General features: G+C 39.2%; 1 long non-coding RNA gene across 1 annotated transcript; it reads right to left on the bottom strand.

Moving 5' to 3' along the window:
* Positions 1-3,107: 3,107 nt before the first annotated feature.
* Positions 3,108-4,978, bottom strand: LOC131369349 (uncharacterized). Its single transcript, XR_009207252.1, has 3 exons — positions 4,925-4,978; positions 4,385-4,513; positions 3,108-4,144 (listed from the first exon to the last, which is right to left on the bottom strand). It is a non-coding gene; the product is annotated as an uncharacterized LOC131369349 (long non-coding RNA).
* Between the last annotated feature and the right edge of the window lie 14,410 nt (positions 4,979-19,388).

Raw genomic sequence — 19,388 nt, 5'->3', positions numbered from 1 at the left:
TACCGGCTGTTCTGTTAATGTAAGTATTTACACACCAGATGCCACTGAAGGAGATTTCTGAAGAGGATGCCTCTGTGGAGATTGGTGTATTGGGGGCAGCATAAGGGATCCTCTTGAACTCTGATTTTTCTGTGAGGGAAAAGAACACAATAGGTATAAAGTGTGAGAAATCATTTCAATCAGATGAAATCAACACAAGGTAATGTGCTACACCAGGGCCATTTCTTGCTCAAAGCTGTATTAGTGGTTAAGCCACTACAACACCTGAGGACTAATCCCATGAGAAAAAGGGATACAGAAACAGCACGTTATTAGGTTGTGTAGCACACAGACACGGGAGGCCATTTTGTGGGGCGAATGTTTGCTAACTTGACAGTGTCCCTGTTACTAGTTAGCTTAAGAGCCGGATTAGCCTAAGAGCTAATGGTGGTATTTTACAGTTCATACAGTTGCTGAAATGTACAGTTTGAGTTGTCTTCATTATCTTGTACAAAAATCCCGTCTTACATTTAAACTTTTATCTAAACGATGTGGACGAAACACGGCCCAAATCCCAGCATTACGGTTACTAATGCTGTACAATACACGGATCGGTTGGCAGCCCCGTGTCCAGTTATGGCTATTATTTAAAGCTAGACATATTTACTACACTTCTGCTAAATATATTTAACAGTCTAAGTGTACAGATTTACCTTCGCTGTCTTTACAGTCATTTGTGCTTTAACCCGCAGCATGCTATGCGTGTTCGATATGACGTGACTCTAATGTGCGTATAGTCACCATAGAGACGCCGTGACGCAACAATCAACATTCTGTTCTAGTCGACGAACATTTTTTTTTTTCAACCAAAACGTTGACCGCTCTCTAGTCACGTGACTTTTTAAGTTTATGGAACGGGACCAATCCCAAATTGTGCGGAGAGGGGTGTGCTTGTATACAGCTTTTCTGATCGCTCGTGTGGCCATTTGAAATGACCGCATAATGAGGAAAAGAAAATATATTTTGGATAGGCAGACCAAAGCGCACGAGCTACAGACATTGACCAATACAGTACTCACTCATTCTACTCAGACAAGACACATTAGCCTAATGGTGGCGCTATACCTAATGGTGGTGTTATACCTAATGGTGGTGTTATACCTTATGGTGGTGTTATATCTAATGGTGGCGCTATACTGCAGCACAGCTGTCTATATTACGTCCATATTAAAGACTGACCGATTCCTTCACTCAATTCATCCCCCTTCATTTTTCCTGAGTGTGAAGTATAACTATTTACAGACTCACTCCTCAACATTTTACATATTTTGTAGTTGCAGTGTGGAAAATAAATTGATTTAATTGAAAATATTTACTAGGATAATTATGGACTCAGATTTTATCATTTATTCCTGCTTTTTAGTAAGTGAAAACCTTCTGCTTTACACCGATCAGGCATAACATTATGACCATCTGCTTAATATTGTGTTTTGCTGCCAAAACAGCCCTGACCTGTCATGCACTATGTATTCTGACACCTTTCTGTCAGAACCAGCATTAACTTCTTTAGAAATTTCAGCAACAGTAGCTCATCTGTTGGATCGGACCACATGGTCCAGCCTTCGCTCCCCACGTGCATCAATGAGCATTGGCCGTCCATGACCCTGTCCCCGGTTCACCACTGTTCCTTCCTTGGACCACTTTTGATATATACTGACCACTTCAGACCGGGAACACCCCACAAGAGCTGCAGTTTTTGGAGATGCTCTGATCCAGTCGTCTAGCCATCACAATTTGGCCCTTGTCAAACTCGCTCAAATCCTTACTCTTGCCCATTTTTCCTGCTTCTAACACATCAACTTTGAGGACAAAATGTTGACTTGCTGCCTAATATATCCCACCCACTAACAGGTGTCATGATGAGGAGTTAATCAGTGTTATTCACTTCACTTCAGTGTTCATAACGTTATGGCTGATCAGTGGATATTAGTATAAAAATATAAAAAACTGTTGGAGAAAAAAAAGATGAAGTTAATGGTCCATAAACAGAATGTTCAGATCAATTTCAGATTTATGCATCCATTTGTCAAACAGCTAAATAAGGACGACTTAGTTTTAAATAATGTGTTCATTAATAATAAGAATCATCAGAGTAAGATAGTACCATTGACTTCTATTATCCTACTACACTCTTAAAGTGCTCCGTGACCCTTTAAGATGTTTTTCGTCTTAGTTCTAGCTTGCTTCTTCACCAAGTGAGGATAAGCAGTGTTGTGGTACCACCTAATGGAGGTGCAGCTCAATCACGAATAGCTGAGTCTCTACATTCTGAACTGACAGACCTTAAACCAGTTCTGGACACAAGCTAGGACTGTTCTAATGCATATACTTCTGCCTTATTATAATTATATATGTAAGGTTATAACCAGTGTGTGAGGACAGTATTTAAAAGACAAAACAAACCGACTCTTTATTGCTTAATTCTGTTTATTTTTTAATACATTTTATAACATTTATTTATTTATTTTCCCTAGTTCTTCCCCAGTTTCTCTGCCAACAGCTACAACAATGAAGGGCCAGAGGCTATCACACCCTTCCTCGGAGCTTGCATTTTTCCAAACTGTTGAACAGGGGTTGGTGTAACACACTCGGAGGAAAGTGCTATCCGCTCACACAAGCTCACAGAGGCCCATGACTGGTTAGAGATGCTGTGATTGATAGAGGAGAGAGTACTCCTCAGGGGTACAGCTAGTTTTGCTCCCTTGGACACGTGGCCTTCGACTGCGGCATCGTCTGGATTCAAGCTCCTGATCTCAGTATGCTGCTGGTTGATGGTTGTAGTTCTCTGCATGTAGACTGGCTCTCTTGACTTGATGTGGCTGAAGTTATTCCTGAGCTATTTAGAAACCCTACTTTAGCTTTTCAAGATGTCTTTAAAGAAAAATGGGAAAAGTGATATGGTATCTGCTTCAAATCTTTTGGGATTGAACGTGCGCACACACACACACACACACACGAGCATATAGAAAGTGTAGTTTTATTCAGGGAGAAAAGCACAATATGTGGTGAGCATAACAAAAGTAATTCCCAGGAGTCAGTAAACAGAATTGACACAGACATGCCTGCATGTGTGTGTTCACATGAACACACAGACACACACGCACACACACCCCCAAAGAACTATTCTCTTAACATCACTTGCAAGTTGCAAACATTCTTGCAAGCGCACACCCATACCGACACATATACAGAGATCACAGCATGTTCAGTCCTTGTGTTTTTGCTTTTTGTTTCTTTTTTAGTGCATAAATTTACTTTAAAATTAAAAGAAACAGATCTCTTATTTATATATATATGAGGAGAATACGCACCTGTACATCATTATACGCTTATTATAATATACAATATATCACACACAGATGATGGCAAAAAAAGGAGAGTTAAAAAAAACAAAAACACTCAAATGTCACTGTAAGTCTGTTGCCTGGCAACACGAGTCTGGAGTGTGTTCGTGATGGAGCTGGAGTAACTACTCCACAAACATGGCAAATAAGGGAGGGCCACACATACACACACACTTTGCATGTTTTCTTTTCCATTCGACCCTGCTTTATACTGAGCAGGAAGTCCCAGCAGTGGGGCATTATGGGTAACCCCAACCTTCTGATGAGCCTCTTTAGTGTTCATCACTGATGTAGACACAGTGATTGAGAACAAGCAAGCGCTTCTATATTTCTCTCTGTGTGTGTGTCTCTCTCTCTCTCACACACACACACACACACATTCGCACACAAATATACAAGAAGTCTTCCAGTGTGTGTGTGTGTGTGTGTGTGTGTGTATATGTATGCATATATTAGTATATTACTCATCTCTTGGGGAAATATTGCCTTTGCTCCACTCTGTTCATTAAAATCTTGCATGTGTTTTTTTTCTCCCATCACTGAAAACTCCAGGTTTCCCATCACTCCCTCTGTGCTGTCTGGAAAAGTTTCTAGAGGCGTTTTGCTCGCTCTAGGTTTTCTCGTCACGCTCATTCCGGCGCCGTGTGATGTTGCGTGGCTTGATCTTCAGTGAAAGCTCCCACAATGCCTCCTCGGCCAGGTGGTCGCTGAAGTCGTTGAAGAACGCCACGATGTCATCGTTCCTCTTCAGCTCGTAGTGTCTGTGCACAGGAAAACCAGAGAACAAACATCAGCATATTCATCAGCTAATTATTTTATTAGCTAATACAGATTAGTATTCAATTTTACAGTCATATACAGTAGATAGCATGAATGATATAAGCAGAAGATAACACAACACACATGAGAAAACCCATCCCATATTTCCATCTACAGTATTTGAATATAGGCATTGCTTGTCACACACACACAGTGGAAGCGGGTGAAAGAAGGCCACTCACACTTGTTGGAAGCGCCTCATGCTGTCCAGGATGTTGAACTGTTGCCAGCGCTTGGAGAAGTTTACTTTCCCATCAATCAGGTCTGGATTGCCCAGATGTACGAAGGTCAGGTCCTGCAGGATCAACCCGCTGAGCGAGAGAGACCGAGAGAGAGAGACCCATGTGTTTATTTCACCGTTAAAAGGGTCACTATAGATAGATAATGTTCATTTCCATGAACTGGTTATGGTGAATGTTACTAAAGAACTCCCATCAGGCACCGTCTTGGACAAACTGGTTTACACACATCTACTTAGAAATACAAAATCCTGCATATTTTTGCATGTTGTGTATGGCTTTTCCTGCATAAAATCACAGTGGAAGGGAGATACACTCCGTGTTATATTGCAGATGACATGAGGTAATACCTGCATTCACCTCCACATAAAATATTAAGTCACGGTCACTCATTTGTGCTCTTATTTTACATAAAATCCATCTGCTTGACATTCTTACAATCGTGACTCCCACTGGGGTTGTAATACACACACACACACACACAGGTAAGGGATGCAGGGAGGCTCCACATCAGCCAATGCTACTCTATAAGCTCGGAAGGAGGATGAACTGTCAATCAAAGTACAGTAGCGAATTTAGCTCAAAATTTAAATATTTAAGTGTAATTATAACTGGTTATAATTAATTATAAATATTCAAATGGGGGTTCTTAGAACTAACGGTCAGAGAATCAATAACACAATTATTTGATTTGTTCGTCCACCGAACAGACAGTATAATTATGTATTAATTCCAGGGAAAGTTATCTTCCTGACCAAGAAAGAATAACTACTTTATAAAGTACTAGCTGTAATTTAGCACGTAGCAAGAGCAATGTTCAGGGACCCCGAAATTGTGAGCAAAGCACAGAGACAATCACTCGTGAATAAAATGCATTTAATAAAACAGAAACACAACACATACTAACTATGACACACATAACATAAAAGACAGAATAAGGCCTATAGGAAGAGAATAAGGAGGTAAAGAGAGACAGGGAGTGAGGAAGAGAATACTGAGGAAAGCAGAACGAGAGAGAGAGAGAGAGAGAGAGAGAGAGAGAGAGAGAGTTTGAAGGAAACTAGAGAAGAGATCAAATATGGCAAGTTTCAGATCGAGAATCGTCAAGGTAATTAAGATTCGCCTTAATAAAGGGGCTTCAGCTTAAAATTGCGGATCTAAAGTAATTAGTAACTTTTACTTGCGTTGGTTCGTTGACAAGCGTCTTGACGTAGTGGATCAAGGAGGTTCGGAGATTCGAAGTCCTCAGAGTAAGCGAGAGATTCTGTTGGAACGAAAAAGGTTTTGGTGGTGCAAAGTTCTTCGATTGAAGCTGCTGGCAAAGTCTCAAGAGAAAGTGAAAGTCTTGTCCCGAAGAAAGATCGGCGTCGAGTCGGGCGACGATAGAAGAGGTCGTGCCGGGAAGAAAAGGCGCACGGGCCCCCCCCCGACCGCAGAGCGGAGAGGGGGTTGGCCCCCGTGGGGCCAAGCCGAGCTGAGCTGAGCAAAAAGCTGAGCAAAAAGCCAAAGCTGGACAAAAAAGCCACGATAGATGGGTGCTTAGGGTTTTTATTGATCCCTTGGTCGCGCCTAGTTTTTCAGAGTGACCAATCCAATACCTGAAACTTTTGGAGGGAAAAGTTTCTTTGTCTCCGCTCCGTCACTCATTTGCATACTTTATGGTGAAGTCAGGAATGGATAAAGTTTCAATTAAAGGATCGTAGGCTCAAATTATGTACTTGGATGACCACATGGCATACACCTTTGCTTATAAAAGTAAAAGAGGATCATTTTGATAGTAGACACGAAAGAGACAGTATGAGAGGAGAGGAAACCAGGTATAAGCAATTAAAACATACATTCTTATCTTATAAAACATGTTCTATTTCATGAAAACACAGAACAACAGGTCATGAGTGGTAATACAACCATAAAAATATAAAGGCAAAAAGGGAATACATATACAGGTGTGTTAGGCATGGGTCAGGTAGGGTTTTACTATTGTTTTATTGAAAGTTGAATAAAGGAACTCTCCTTGTGTGTGTGTGTGGGGGTCAGGATGAGCGTTTCCAGACGCTTTGGGTGTGTGTGGGTGTGTGTGTGTGTGTGTGTGTGTACGTGTGTACATGTGTATGTGTGTGTGTGTGTGGGTGTGTGTCTACAGATGCTCGTTTACGGCACCTACCGAAAATTTCTGAGAAAGACTGAACTGTACGGAGACCAGAAAGTGAAGTCCATGAAAAATGCATGTACAAATTAATATAAAATAAACTAGAATACTTATCAGCATGAAAAGTAATAGCACACATAAGCATAACATGGGCAACATTTTAGCGTTGGAACCATGTTTCTAACTATTACCGTTTAGGACTAGTAGCGTTTTACATGCTTGTTTACGACATCTCCCGAAAATCTCCGAGAAAAGCCGAACTGTGCGCGCTCTCCTTAAATGCCCATGCAGAAACCAGGAAGTGAAGTCCGTAACGAACGCATTTAAAATTAATATAAAATAAACTACAATACTTTTCAGCATGAAAAGTAATAGCACACTTAAGAAACATATGATGAACATTTTAGCGTTGGAACCATAATTTTAGCTAATACCGTTTAGCACTCTAGCTGATGTCATACACACACACACACACACAGTAGCGGTCTGAAGTCCGTGAAAAATCCATTTAAAAATCCATCTAAAATAAACTTATCAGCATGAAAAGTAATAGCACACTTAAGCACAACATGAACAACATTTTAGCGTTGGAACCATTATATACATATACACAGTGAGGGAAAAAATTATTTGATCCCCTGCTGATTTTGTACGTTTGCCCACTGACAAAGAAATGATCAGTCTTTAATTTTAATGGTAGGTGTATTTGAACAGTGAGAGGCAGAATAACAACAAAAAAATCCAGTAAAACGCATTTCAGAAAAGTTATACATTGATTTCCATTTTAATGAGTGAAATAAATATTTGATCCCCTATCAATCAGAAAGATTTCTGGCTCCCAGGTGTCTTTTATACAGGTAAGGAGCTGAGATTACAGTAGGAGCACTCTCTGGGAGTGCTCTTAATCTCAGCTAGTCAACTGTATGAAAGACACCTGTCCACAGAAGGAAGCAATCAATCAGATTCCAAACTCTCCATCATGGCCAAGATCAAAGAGCTGTCCATGGATGTCAGGGGCAAGATTGTAGACCTACACAAGGCTGGAATGAGCTACAAGGCCATTGCCAAGCAGCTTGGTGAGAAGGTGACAACAGTTGGTGCGATTATTCCCAAATGGAAGAAACACAAAAGGACTGTCGATCTTCCTCGGTCTGGGGCTCCATGCAAGATCTCACCTCATGCAGTTTCAATGATCATGAGAACGGTGAGGAATCAGCCCAGAATTACACTGGAGGATTTTGTCAATGATCTCAAGGCAGCTGAGACCATAGTCACCAAGAAAACAATTGGTAACACACTACGCCGTGAAAGACTGAAATCCAGTAACGCCCACAAGGTCCCCCTGCTAAAGAAAGCACATGTACAGGCTCATCTGAAGTTTGCCAGTGAACATCTGAATGATTCAGAGGAGAACTGGGTGAAAGTGTTGTGGTCAAATGAGACCAAAATCCAGCTCTTTGGCATCAACTCAACTCGCCGTGTTTGGAGGAGGAGGAATGCTGCCTATGACCCCAAGTACACCATCCCCAGGTGACAGGACAACTGCACCGCATCAAAGGGACGATGGACGGGGCCATGTACCGTTAAATCTTGGAGGAGAACCTCCTTCCCTCAGCCAGGGCATTGAAAATGGGTCGTGGATGGATATTCCAGCCTGAGAATGACCCAAAACACACGGCCAAGGCAACAAAGGAGTGGTTCAGAAAGAAGCACATTAAGGTCCTGTAGTGGTCTAGCCAGTCTGCAGACCTTAATCCCATAGAAAATCTGTGGAGGGAGCTGAAGGGTCAGCCACAAAACCTTAATGACTTGGAGAGGATCTGCAAAGAGGAGTGGGCCCAAATTCCTGGAGATGTGAGATCTGTGCAAACCTGGTGGCCAACTACAAGAAATGTCTGACGTCTGTGATTGCCAACAAGGGTTTGCCAACAAGTACTAAGTTCAAGAAGCTTTATTGTCATTTCAACCACATATAGCTGACGCAGTCATGTTTTGCAAAGGGGTCAAATACTTATTTCACTCAATAAAATGCAAATCAATGTATACCTTTTTGAAATGTGTTTTTCTGGATTTTTTTCTTATTATTCTGTCTCTCAATGTTCAGATAAACCTACCATTAAAATTACAGACTGATCATTTCTTTGTCAGTGGACAAACGTACAAAATCAGCAGGGGATCAAATGATTTTTCCATAACTGTATCTCATAGCTAGCTCATAGCCTATAGCTAGGTGCCTATGGCTAATAGCCAAGCTATCTCATTGCTAGCTCATAGCCTATAGCTAGTAGCCTATGACTAATAACCAAGCCATATCATAGTTAGCTAGTAGGTTGGCATGGGTGCAAAGTGGAGAGGCCACTTTGCGCTACTAGACACAAGCACAATAATAAAAGGGACCATGCCAAGCTACAGCCAAGCCATGTCATTGCTAGCTCTTAGTCTATAGTTATTAGCCTATGACTAATAACCGAGCCATGTCATTGCTAGCTCACAGCCTATAGCCGTCTCATCACTAGCTCACAGCCTTCAGCCGTCTCATCACTAGCTCACAGCCTATAGCCGTGTCATCGCTAGCTCACAGCCTACAGCCGTCTCATCGCTAGCTCACAGCCTACAGCCGTCTCATCACTAGCTCATAGCCTATGGTTATTAGCCTGTGACTAATAGCCTATAGCCATATCATAGCCTATAGCTAGTAGCCTATGCTAGTTCATAGCCTATAGTTATTAGCCTATGATTAATAACCGAGCCATGTCATCGCTAGCTCACAGCCTATAGCCGTCTCATCACTAGCTCACAGTCTATAGCCGTCTCATCACTAGCTCACAGCCTTCAGCCGTCTCATCGCTAGCTCACAGCTTACAGCCGTGTCATCGCTAGCTCACAGCCTACAGCCGTATCATCGCTAGCTCACAGCGTATAGCCGTGTCATCGCTAGCTCACAGTCTACAGCCGTCTCATCACTAGCTCGTAGCCTATGGTTATTAGCCTGTGACTAATAGCCTATAGCATTACTAGCTCATAGCCTATAGCTAATAGCCTATAGCTAATAGCCTATGATTTCATTGCTAGCTTAATAGCCTATAGCTAGTAGATTGACATGGGTGCTTGTGTGGTCACTTACCCAATACAGGAGAAGCCACCAGACACAAGCACAACAATACAAAAGAACATCCTCTGTATTTATGGTACGAAAAAGAGATCCACAACACGATGACGGTAGATTTACAAAAATACACACTTTTCTAAAAATACACTTTTTTTCCATCCTTTAAACAGTTATACACAGACTACTAGACATGGCGAGGACTAGTATTTCATTATTTTCTAAAGGGACGAATTTGAAATGGCATTTTTATTCCAGTATTCCATTGTGGGCGTGTCCCACTGCACCTACGGCTCTTTGAGTGCAAGGGCTTGTTGACTGCGCTCTTCTCAGCTTTCTGTGTTCAGCAATGCGCTCTGTACATTTTAGCCGTCATTGACAGTGTGAGCCTGCATGCAAGGAAATTCCCATTGTCCAAGCAAACGGTTTCTTATCGTCTCCTGTGTAATGAGTGGCAGTATCCATCGACTTCTGGGGCTTTTGCTTTGAAAGGAGCCGTGTTTTTCTTCATGCACCCACAGGCTAGGGGTAAGTTTCTCACATGTTACGCTGCTCCAAGTGTTATGACTGCTCAGAGGCCAGCTTTGATTTAGGGCCTGTGGCTCGGCAGTAAAACTAAGATTATTTCTGGATTTATTGACTTATTTCCACGGAACTATTGTAATCCGGTCCTTAATGCTGCTAATCACTATCTTGGTCTGTGCCACTACCAAGCCTTGGATTGGCACAGGTAAGTGATGTTGAGATTGAAAAAGAACTGTTTTTGAATTAAAGTGAATGAACTAGAACTTTTTGTAAGCCGTATGAAATATTGGGCTACTCTTCTTGCCGAAAGCCCGGGGAGTGTATAGCATGTTGACTTTTAGCGCGTAGCTTGTAGCTGCGGCTAATATGGTAAGATGAAATGACACCATACTTGATATTGTTGTCTAGGTACTTTTCATAAAAAACAGTCGGGGGTTTGTGAGAATGATGTCTAATGTTTACATGCTTTGGTGTCTTTTCGTATCACTGCAAATAAATAAATGACATGTTTTATCTGCTAATCGCGCTAGCAGCTAATGCTAATCGCTAATGCTAATCGCTAGCTTGGTCTGTGCCATTACTAATCCTAGAATCGTCACAAATAAGTGATGTTGAGATTGAAAAAGAAATGGTATTGATCTAAATCCTGTTATTTCCTGGTTAAAAGCCTATTCTGGTCAACAAGACACAATTACTGTGTAAAAAACGTAGAAATTCATAGTCATGTTCTAGTTAAAGATGTTCTAAAGCTAAAAAGGTTAAAAGTGGATGTTAAATAATTCAGTAAGGTGTGTTGCTGCTAAAAACATGATCATTAATCATTACCTCAAAAGCTGACTAAACTAAAACAGTGATAAAATGTCCATTAAAAATGTAAAGCAGCTAAGAGAAAATATGCCTCCTTTCAGAATAAAAGCTTACCTTACCCAATAACTTGTACTAAGAATGGACCTTTTCATTATAATGACGATGATTAGACGATAGAAATTTTAGACGATAGATTTTATTTTATTGACTGAAACCTTCTGTTGGTGTTGACTTGATAGTTTAGTGTTTATCTTGATGTGCGGTTTGTGGACAGTCCAGATTTCAGGGTGCAGCTAAATATTTTTATTTGTTTTACTTTTAGGTACGGATGGACGGACAAGCAGAGAGTTGAGCTTCTCTATATGACTACAAGAAAAGAGACAACAACAAAGTCAACAACAAGAAGATGACAAAAACCTTCTCTCTGTGTGGAAAAGACGTAATCCTCAAGAAACCACCTGTGATGGACTTCAAAACTCGATGGCCTGCCCTGTTTGAGCTTTCCCAGGTATGCTGAACATAGGGCTGGGCGATACAACGATCATATCATTCGGTATCGATAATTATTGAATATTTTTTTCACAATCCATTTATAAATGAAGACCAGTAGAATAAATGTTTGAATTTAACCACTTTATTTAAATTTACCAACATTACTAAGGCAACTAGTTTTAATAGTCAAAAACAAAAAATGTAAATTAAAATATCTTGTCTCTTGTGTCTTATAATAAAATAAAAATAAGTGTTAAAGAGATGCTTAAAGTTAATAAATAAAATGTTAAAGTGTGTGCAATGGTAAAGTGTAAACGCTGAAACAATCAAAGCAAACCTTGAGGTAGATCAACATCTGTAAGATGTCAATAATAACGACGCACAGTAAACCTCAAACTCTGTAAGCAAAACAAATTATGATAATCTAATCTGAGCATTCAAGTAGAGGAACCAACCATCATTATTCACATTTACATTGCAACATTACACATTGTGAGCAAGAAAGACAAGTTGGTTTACTCTCTCTGGTTTTAATGCTGCCTGAGTACATGTGACTACATTACCCCCATGCTAAAAATTCTGTCTGAGGGGGTGCTGGTGGCTGGGATGCACAGGTATTTTTTTGCAAGCTTGCTTACTCTTGGGAAGTTGCGCTCATGTAGCCTCCACCACTCCAGTGGTTCAGACTCACTGTCAGCGTCAGGGGACATCAGGTAGCTTTCCAGCTCACTCTGTAGTCTTTGTCTTTCAGTGAGAGGTAAATGACTAATCAGTGACTCTAGATCACACGTCTCCAACCATCCCCTGCACGGTTTAACGCATTTCCTGTTTCTCTTGGTGATCACGTTATAGTTTGTTTTTTACGGTCACTTCGGCACTAACTTGATGTCGTTTTTCAAGTGTGTGGATACAATGCACATAAACCTCAGATCGTTTGTTCACTGAACGTAAATCACCTGTTTAAAATGACATCACATGACTTATCACCATTCGAGTCTCACTATTTCAACACCCGATTCATGCATTAAATCTGATTCTATTCATTTCATTACAATGGAATGTCAGTCGATTAAAATATTTAATTGTGATTAAGGGCATGATTGTCATGAGTTAACTCGTCATTAATCGCAACTTAATAGCACATTTTTATCCATTCTAAATGTACCTTAAATTAATACTTTTTTAGTTTTTAATACTCTAATCAACATGGGCATGGACAAATATTGAAATGTATGTTTATTATTAGTGAAACCATATTCAACATAGAGCATGAAGACATGTTTCAAAGGTCATAGATATTTTTCTTGTTCACGTCTGTTAAACATATGAAAAAAAGAACATAGAAAACAATTACTTCTTTCTTTGCACTGACCTATTTACTTACACAAGCCTGTTAACATTTTCAGATCACTTCTTCTAAACATGCAAAGTGTACATTTATTACTGAAACCACCTTATTGCGACGATACTGCTATCATTGGCTGTATCAGGAAGGGACAGGAGGACGAGTACAGACAACTGATAAAGGACTTTGTTGCATGGTGTGACGTTAACCATCTGCACCTCAACACTACAAAGATCAGGGAGATGGTGGTGGACTTTAGGAGGCCCAGGCCTCAACCTGAGCCTGTTACTATCAACGGGGACTGTGTGGAGTTTGTCAAGACCTACAAGTACCTTGGAGTACAGCTGGATGAAAGAATGGACTGGACTGCCAACACAGACGCTCTATGTAGGAAAGGACAGAGCCGGCTGTACTTCCTAAGAAGGCTGGCTTCCTTTAACATCTGCAAAAAGCTACTGCAGATGTTCTATCAGACTGTTGTGGCGAGTGCCCTCTTCTATGCGGCTGGGGAGGCAGCATAAAGAAGAAGGACGCCTCACGTCTGGACAAGCTGGTAAGGAAGGCGGGCTCGATTGTAGGCTCAGAACTGGAAAGCCTGACATCAGTGGCAGAGAGGAGGGCGCTGAGCAGGCTCCTGTCCATCATGGACAATCCACCGCATCCACTGTACATCATCCCCATGCCATGTGACTCTTTAAATCAACGTGGGGTGGGAGACGTCAGTGCTGACACTACTCTTCTATCTGTACTGGACTGTACAATAAAACACACACTACACATAATACACTCCGGTTTATACAGAACTCTCAATAAACTGAGATTTGCACAGGACTCATAAACACACAGTTTTTGCACATAACATTTTTTGCACATCGAATAGGTCTGTAACCTTAAACACTTGTTTTGCACATTACTTATCTTGTTTTTCATCTCATTCTCCATATTTATTCCCAAATCTCTGTATTTAGTATTTTTATGCTATATTTTCTTATATTGTTATATCCTGCTATATTTTGTAATATTTTATATTTTGTTATTTGATATATTTTTGTTATATTTTATATTTTGTTATTTGATATATTTTTTGTTATTTTTGTACCCTAATTTGGGTATTTTAGTATTTTTCTGCTATATTTTGTTTATATTGTTATATTCTGCTATATTTGGTAATATTTTATATTTTGTTATTTGATATATTTTGTTATATTTTGTACCCTAATTTGGGTATTTAGTATTTTTGTTATATTCCTTCCTATTTTATCTATTACCTGTGTTTGTGGATACTGCTGGAAAGTGTGAATTTCCCTTTGGGATGAATAAAGTATCTATCTATCTATAGAGCATAAAGAACATAGACATGTTTTTCAAATAACTTGTTCATGACTATTAAAACACATGAAGAAAAAAACATAGAAAGAACACAGGTTCACATTTCATCTCTGCTGAAAAGAATCTAGTGTTGTCTGCCTTTGGCGAGGGGCAGGAGAGCTCTCTGCATCAGATGTATGCTATACCATCATGGGATATTTTAAACTCGACGTGCTGCGGCGATAACTTAATTCACATCGACAATAAATGCAGACTTTTGTCTCGTCGATAGAACCATAAGACATCGTTTTATATATGAAGAAGACGTTTTTCTTTCTCAATTTTGGCTTCCTGCTGCATCTCCCATTTCCCAAACTACAGGCAAGGCCAAGGGTTAAACAGAAAATGCGCGCTGCGTTAATGAATTTAGTGCCGTTAAAATGAATTTGCGTTAACGCATTATTAACGCGTTAATTTTGATAGCCCTAATTAATATATTATACTTTTATAGAAACTGACAAACAATATTCCATGTTTAGATCAAGAAAGTTTCAGGATAACGAGACCCAGTGATACCAATTACTTAAATTGGAGTATAACTCATAGGACTACTTCATCTGTGGATGTTTTCTTTTATACTTTATGAGTTTCAAACAGTGTTATAAAGAAAATGTAAGGAAAAAATAACAACTGAAGTTGTGGCCTAAGAAAATAATAAGTGCACAGTTTGTATGACAAAACAATAGTTTAAATCAGAGTGAATGCTGGAGAGGGTGTTAGGGTCTGTTCACTTCAAGACGCCTGTTGTGGAAAATTCTCCATCATTGTAATCAGTAATTCTCGTACCAAAATGTCTTTAGAGGCTGTTGGAGCTGCATGCTGACAAAAACCATCACAAATTCATCTCCCATGACTAGGCGGCTTTAACCAAGACAAACAGGAGAGGTCAAAATTTTATTGTCCACCAGATAACCATCCAAGAATCTGAACAATGTGCGGCAAACACCTGCATGTCTGCGTCTGTATCAGAAGATGGTGTGGTGTGATGCAGACCTGTGTTTCAGGTGAGAAACTGCACTGACCCTTTACTGTACTGCTGTGTCTGTTATCTCTACTAGTCATTGTATAGAGATGTATTTCTGTGTAGTCACATTAAAGAGAAGAGTGCATATCTATCTATCTATCTATCTATCTATCTATCTATCTATCTATCTATCTATCTATCTATCTATCTATCTGATCAAACTCAATTAAATGATGTTACATGGATTAAGTTATGTCGCTCAAGCAGAATATCATTGAAATATGACTTATTGCCTGTATCTATCAAAAATATTAAACTAGAGAGAGAGCCCGACAATTTTGATTCTCGTGAGCGTCCTAGTATAATATTTTTGTGTCTCTGAGGACATTATGGAACCCGTGTCTGTCAGTCACAAGGTATAGCTCACTTCTATTTGATGTTAAATCTTAAGAGACCACATGCCTGTTAAGCCCAAAACTTGATTTTGTTAATGAAAAAAAATCTAATTCTAAAAAATGTCACTTGTGCCAAATTGAATTGCACAGTCCTGTTATACAATAGCTGTAATGTCTTGTTATTGCATGAGTCATATTTTATAGAGCTCAGCCGCTAGTTGTAAGTTTCAGAGCTCAGCCTCAAGTCACGTGCTTTTCAAAAGTTTACATAACCACATACACACTCGTTTATCCGGCGCCCCGCACACACACACGAACGAAATACAGTTTTGATTTGATTTTTAAATAAATAAAGTTAGCCAGAGAAGAATGCTACTTTAACATGTGAACAATAATTATGTATTTTAATAAGGAAATAAAATCATTTAGTCATACTATTACTCAATTAGTCATATCATTTATTTTAAGTTTTAAAAAAAATCAAAACTATTTCGTGCACTTTGTGTGTGTGTGTGTGTGTGTGTGTGTGTGTGTGTGTGTGTGTGCAAGCTGGGGAACAAGTCTGTTTCGGGTGGGGAAGAAAGGGGAAAAAATGGGGAAGAAGAGGAAGGAAGAAAAAAGAGAAAGAAAAGAGAAGAAAAGGAATAAAGCAAAGGAGAGACAATGACACCTGTGATTTATATGCACCTGTTTTGTACATTTTTAAAAAAATGTGCTTTTTTACAAAAAAATCACAAATAATTAAGTTCCCCCTCCCATCGGTTCGAATCCCACCTCAGACAAGGAATAAATTAATTAATATAATTTAATTCAGTTTAGAAATGGCAACTGTTAGTCTACAGAAACATTCCTGCTGTCAAAATGAGTCATGTTCTAACTCCTGTGTAGTTAGTTGGCTTTGATTATTTAATTGTCTGTAAAATACGGCTCCTCAGTACGACCTTCTGTTAGAAATATTGTCTTTTTTTTCTTTTTTAACATAGATAAGAATAATACAGCACAAGACACAGACCATAACAATATACATAAGTGATAAATTATTATAAAATACTAACACAGAATAGAAATCTATAAACAAAAAACTACCAATATTTATATTATTAAATATATATGTTAAAGCACACACCTAGATAAACTTATAAATAATGATAAAACAAAGTATACATTCAAATCAAGTCAAGAAGCTTTTATTGTCCTTTTGACCACATATAGCTGATGCAGTATACAGTGAAATGAGACCACGTTTCTCCAGGACCCTGGTGCTACATAAACAACATAACATGAAGATTTAAAAGATTGGATGACTACTGAATTTTCTATTATTAAATTCTGATGAGACAGATATTACTTATTTGTCCAAAAACCAGCGCACACAAGCTCTCACAATTCAGCTCATATTATGAACAGCAGCTATGCTAATTACTTTCCACTTGTTTCCCTTCTTCTACCACCCATCCAGAGGCATACAGAGATTGTGCCGGCTCCATTGGCATCCAGAGATAGACCAGCTCCAGCCGGGTTTGGCTTTGTGAGGACTGGGGTATTCAAAGCAACGCTGCCAACCCGATGTGGACGACAACAATCTCTTTATTAATTTACACAACACTGTACACATGCTGTATCTGCATCACACAATTGACTATACATGAATGCAGGAAGGACATTGTTCATATCACACTCTCTGGTGTCACCCAAATGAGGATGGGTTCCCTTTTGAGTCTGGTTCCCCTCAAGGTTTCTTCCACATACCATCTATGGGAGTTTTTCCTTGCCACAGTCGCCTCAGGCTTGCTCACTTGGGATAACATCTAGGACTGTTTGTCTATTTCTTGTTTATGTAAAGCTGCTTTGAGACAATGCTCTTTGTTAAAATCACTATACAAATAAAATTGAATTGAATAAGAGTCTTGATGCACTCTGCCTTACTGAAACCTGGCTTAGACCAAATGACCACATTGGTCTGAATGAGTCTACTCTGTCGGGATATTCCTATAAGCATGAGCCCCGTCAGACTGGTGGTGGAGGTGGTGTTGCAACTATCTATAACAATTCTCTTACTCAGAAAACTCAAGAGTTACAGTCACAGTTAAAATATGAAGTCTAAACGAAGTAGTGTGTGCAGTGGGACAGTTTAAAGACGATGCGTCCAACCTCTTCCCTCACTCTAGCTGACGTCTGTCTCACACACACACACACACACACAAAGTAGCGGTCTGAAGTCCGTATTTCATTTAAAAATTCATATAAAATAAACTATAATACTTATCAGCATGAAACATAATAGCACACTTAAGCACAACATGAGCAACCATGTTTCTAGCTATTACCGTTTAAGCGATGTGTTGCTTAAACTATTGCAAGACATTTTCAAATAATATATAAATACCACTCCGACCGGGTCTCCAGCATGGGAGGCGGGAGCTCTACCAAATAAGCTAAACTGCAGCTTGTAATATTATTGACATCAGTGGTACTAATATTTTACAATATTTTACACAGGTCTCCAGCATGGGAGGCGGGGGCGTTAACAAAGTGCCACAAGCGATGAACGTTACAAATATAAAAGCTATACATACTTAAACTATTGCAAGAAATCTTCAAATAATAAATAAAATCTAACGTCACAGTTAAAATATGAAGTCTAAACGAATTAGCGAGTGCGCTTTGCAATTAAGCATAAGTCCGTATGAAACCCAGGAAGTGAAGCATAGCTAAAGTTTAATGTAGTCTGTGTAAGTAGTATTTACCAACACTGCTTAGCCTGCACCACTGCTAGCCTCCGTTACATATATAAAAGCTATACATGCTAAAAGGATTGCAAAACATTCTCAAGCTAGAATGTTGCATTTCCAGAAGAAAATGCGAGTGTGATTGCGAATATGTTGCTTGAACTATTGCAAGACATGCTCAAATAATATTTAAAAGCTAATGTCACAGTTAAAAAGTTTAAGGTAGTTTATGTGGCTGTAGAGTAAGAATTCAAGCTGTAGGAACAGTTTAAAGATGATGTGTCCTTTAAAAAAACCTCTTCCCTCACTCTAGCTGACGTCACACACACAGTAGCGGTCTGAAGTCCTTGAAAAATACATTTAAAAATCCATATAAAATAAACTATAATACTTATCAGCATGAAAAGTAATAGCACATTTAAGCACAACATGAACAACATTTTAGCATTGGAACCATATATATATATATATATATATATATATATATATATATATATATATATATATATATATATATATATATACACACTTAAACTATTGCGAGAACTTCTGAAATAAAATATATAAAGACAACTCCGAGCAGGTCTCGAACCTGGGTCTCCAGGAGGCGGAGGCTCTACCAAATAAGCTAAACTGCCACTTGTAACATCATTGAGATCAGTGGTACTAATACTTTACATGCACTACCGCTAGCCACCGTCAAATACACAATATACACGCTAAATGTTCCTCAGATTATATCTACAGTATAATAGCTACTGTTCAATTCACCAGACTAATACAAGTTCACACATAGCTCGTCCTATAGAAACTGTGTCTGTTCCCCGATTAGTGAGATTAAAAGATAAATTCGTTAATAACTCTCGAAATAATCTTATCACAATTAATCCTGAAAAAGACCAAATAGGTAAAGAAAAACAATTTCTTAAGTTTGGGCTTCTGAACATTAGATCCCTTGCACCGAAAGCACTTCTTATTAATGAAATGATCTCAGATTATAGTTTCGACGCACTCTGTCTTACTGAAACCTGGCTACTGAGACCAAATGAATACATTGGCCTAAATGA

Source organism: Hemibagrus wyckioides, linkage group LG18 (assembly GCF_019097595.1).
Source record: "Hemibagrus wyckioides isolate EC202008001 linkage group LG18, SWU_Hwy_1.0, whole genome shotgun sequence".
In the NCBI taxonomy this organism is placed as follows: Eukaryota; Metazoa; Chordata; class Actinopteri; order Siluriformes; family Bagridae; genus Hemibagrus; species Hemibagrus wyckioides.
This window is presented reverse-complemented; position numbering and strand designations above follow the sequence as displayed.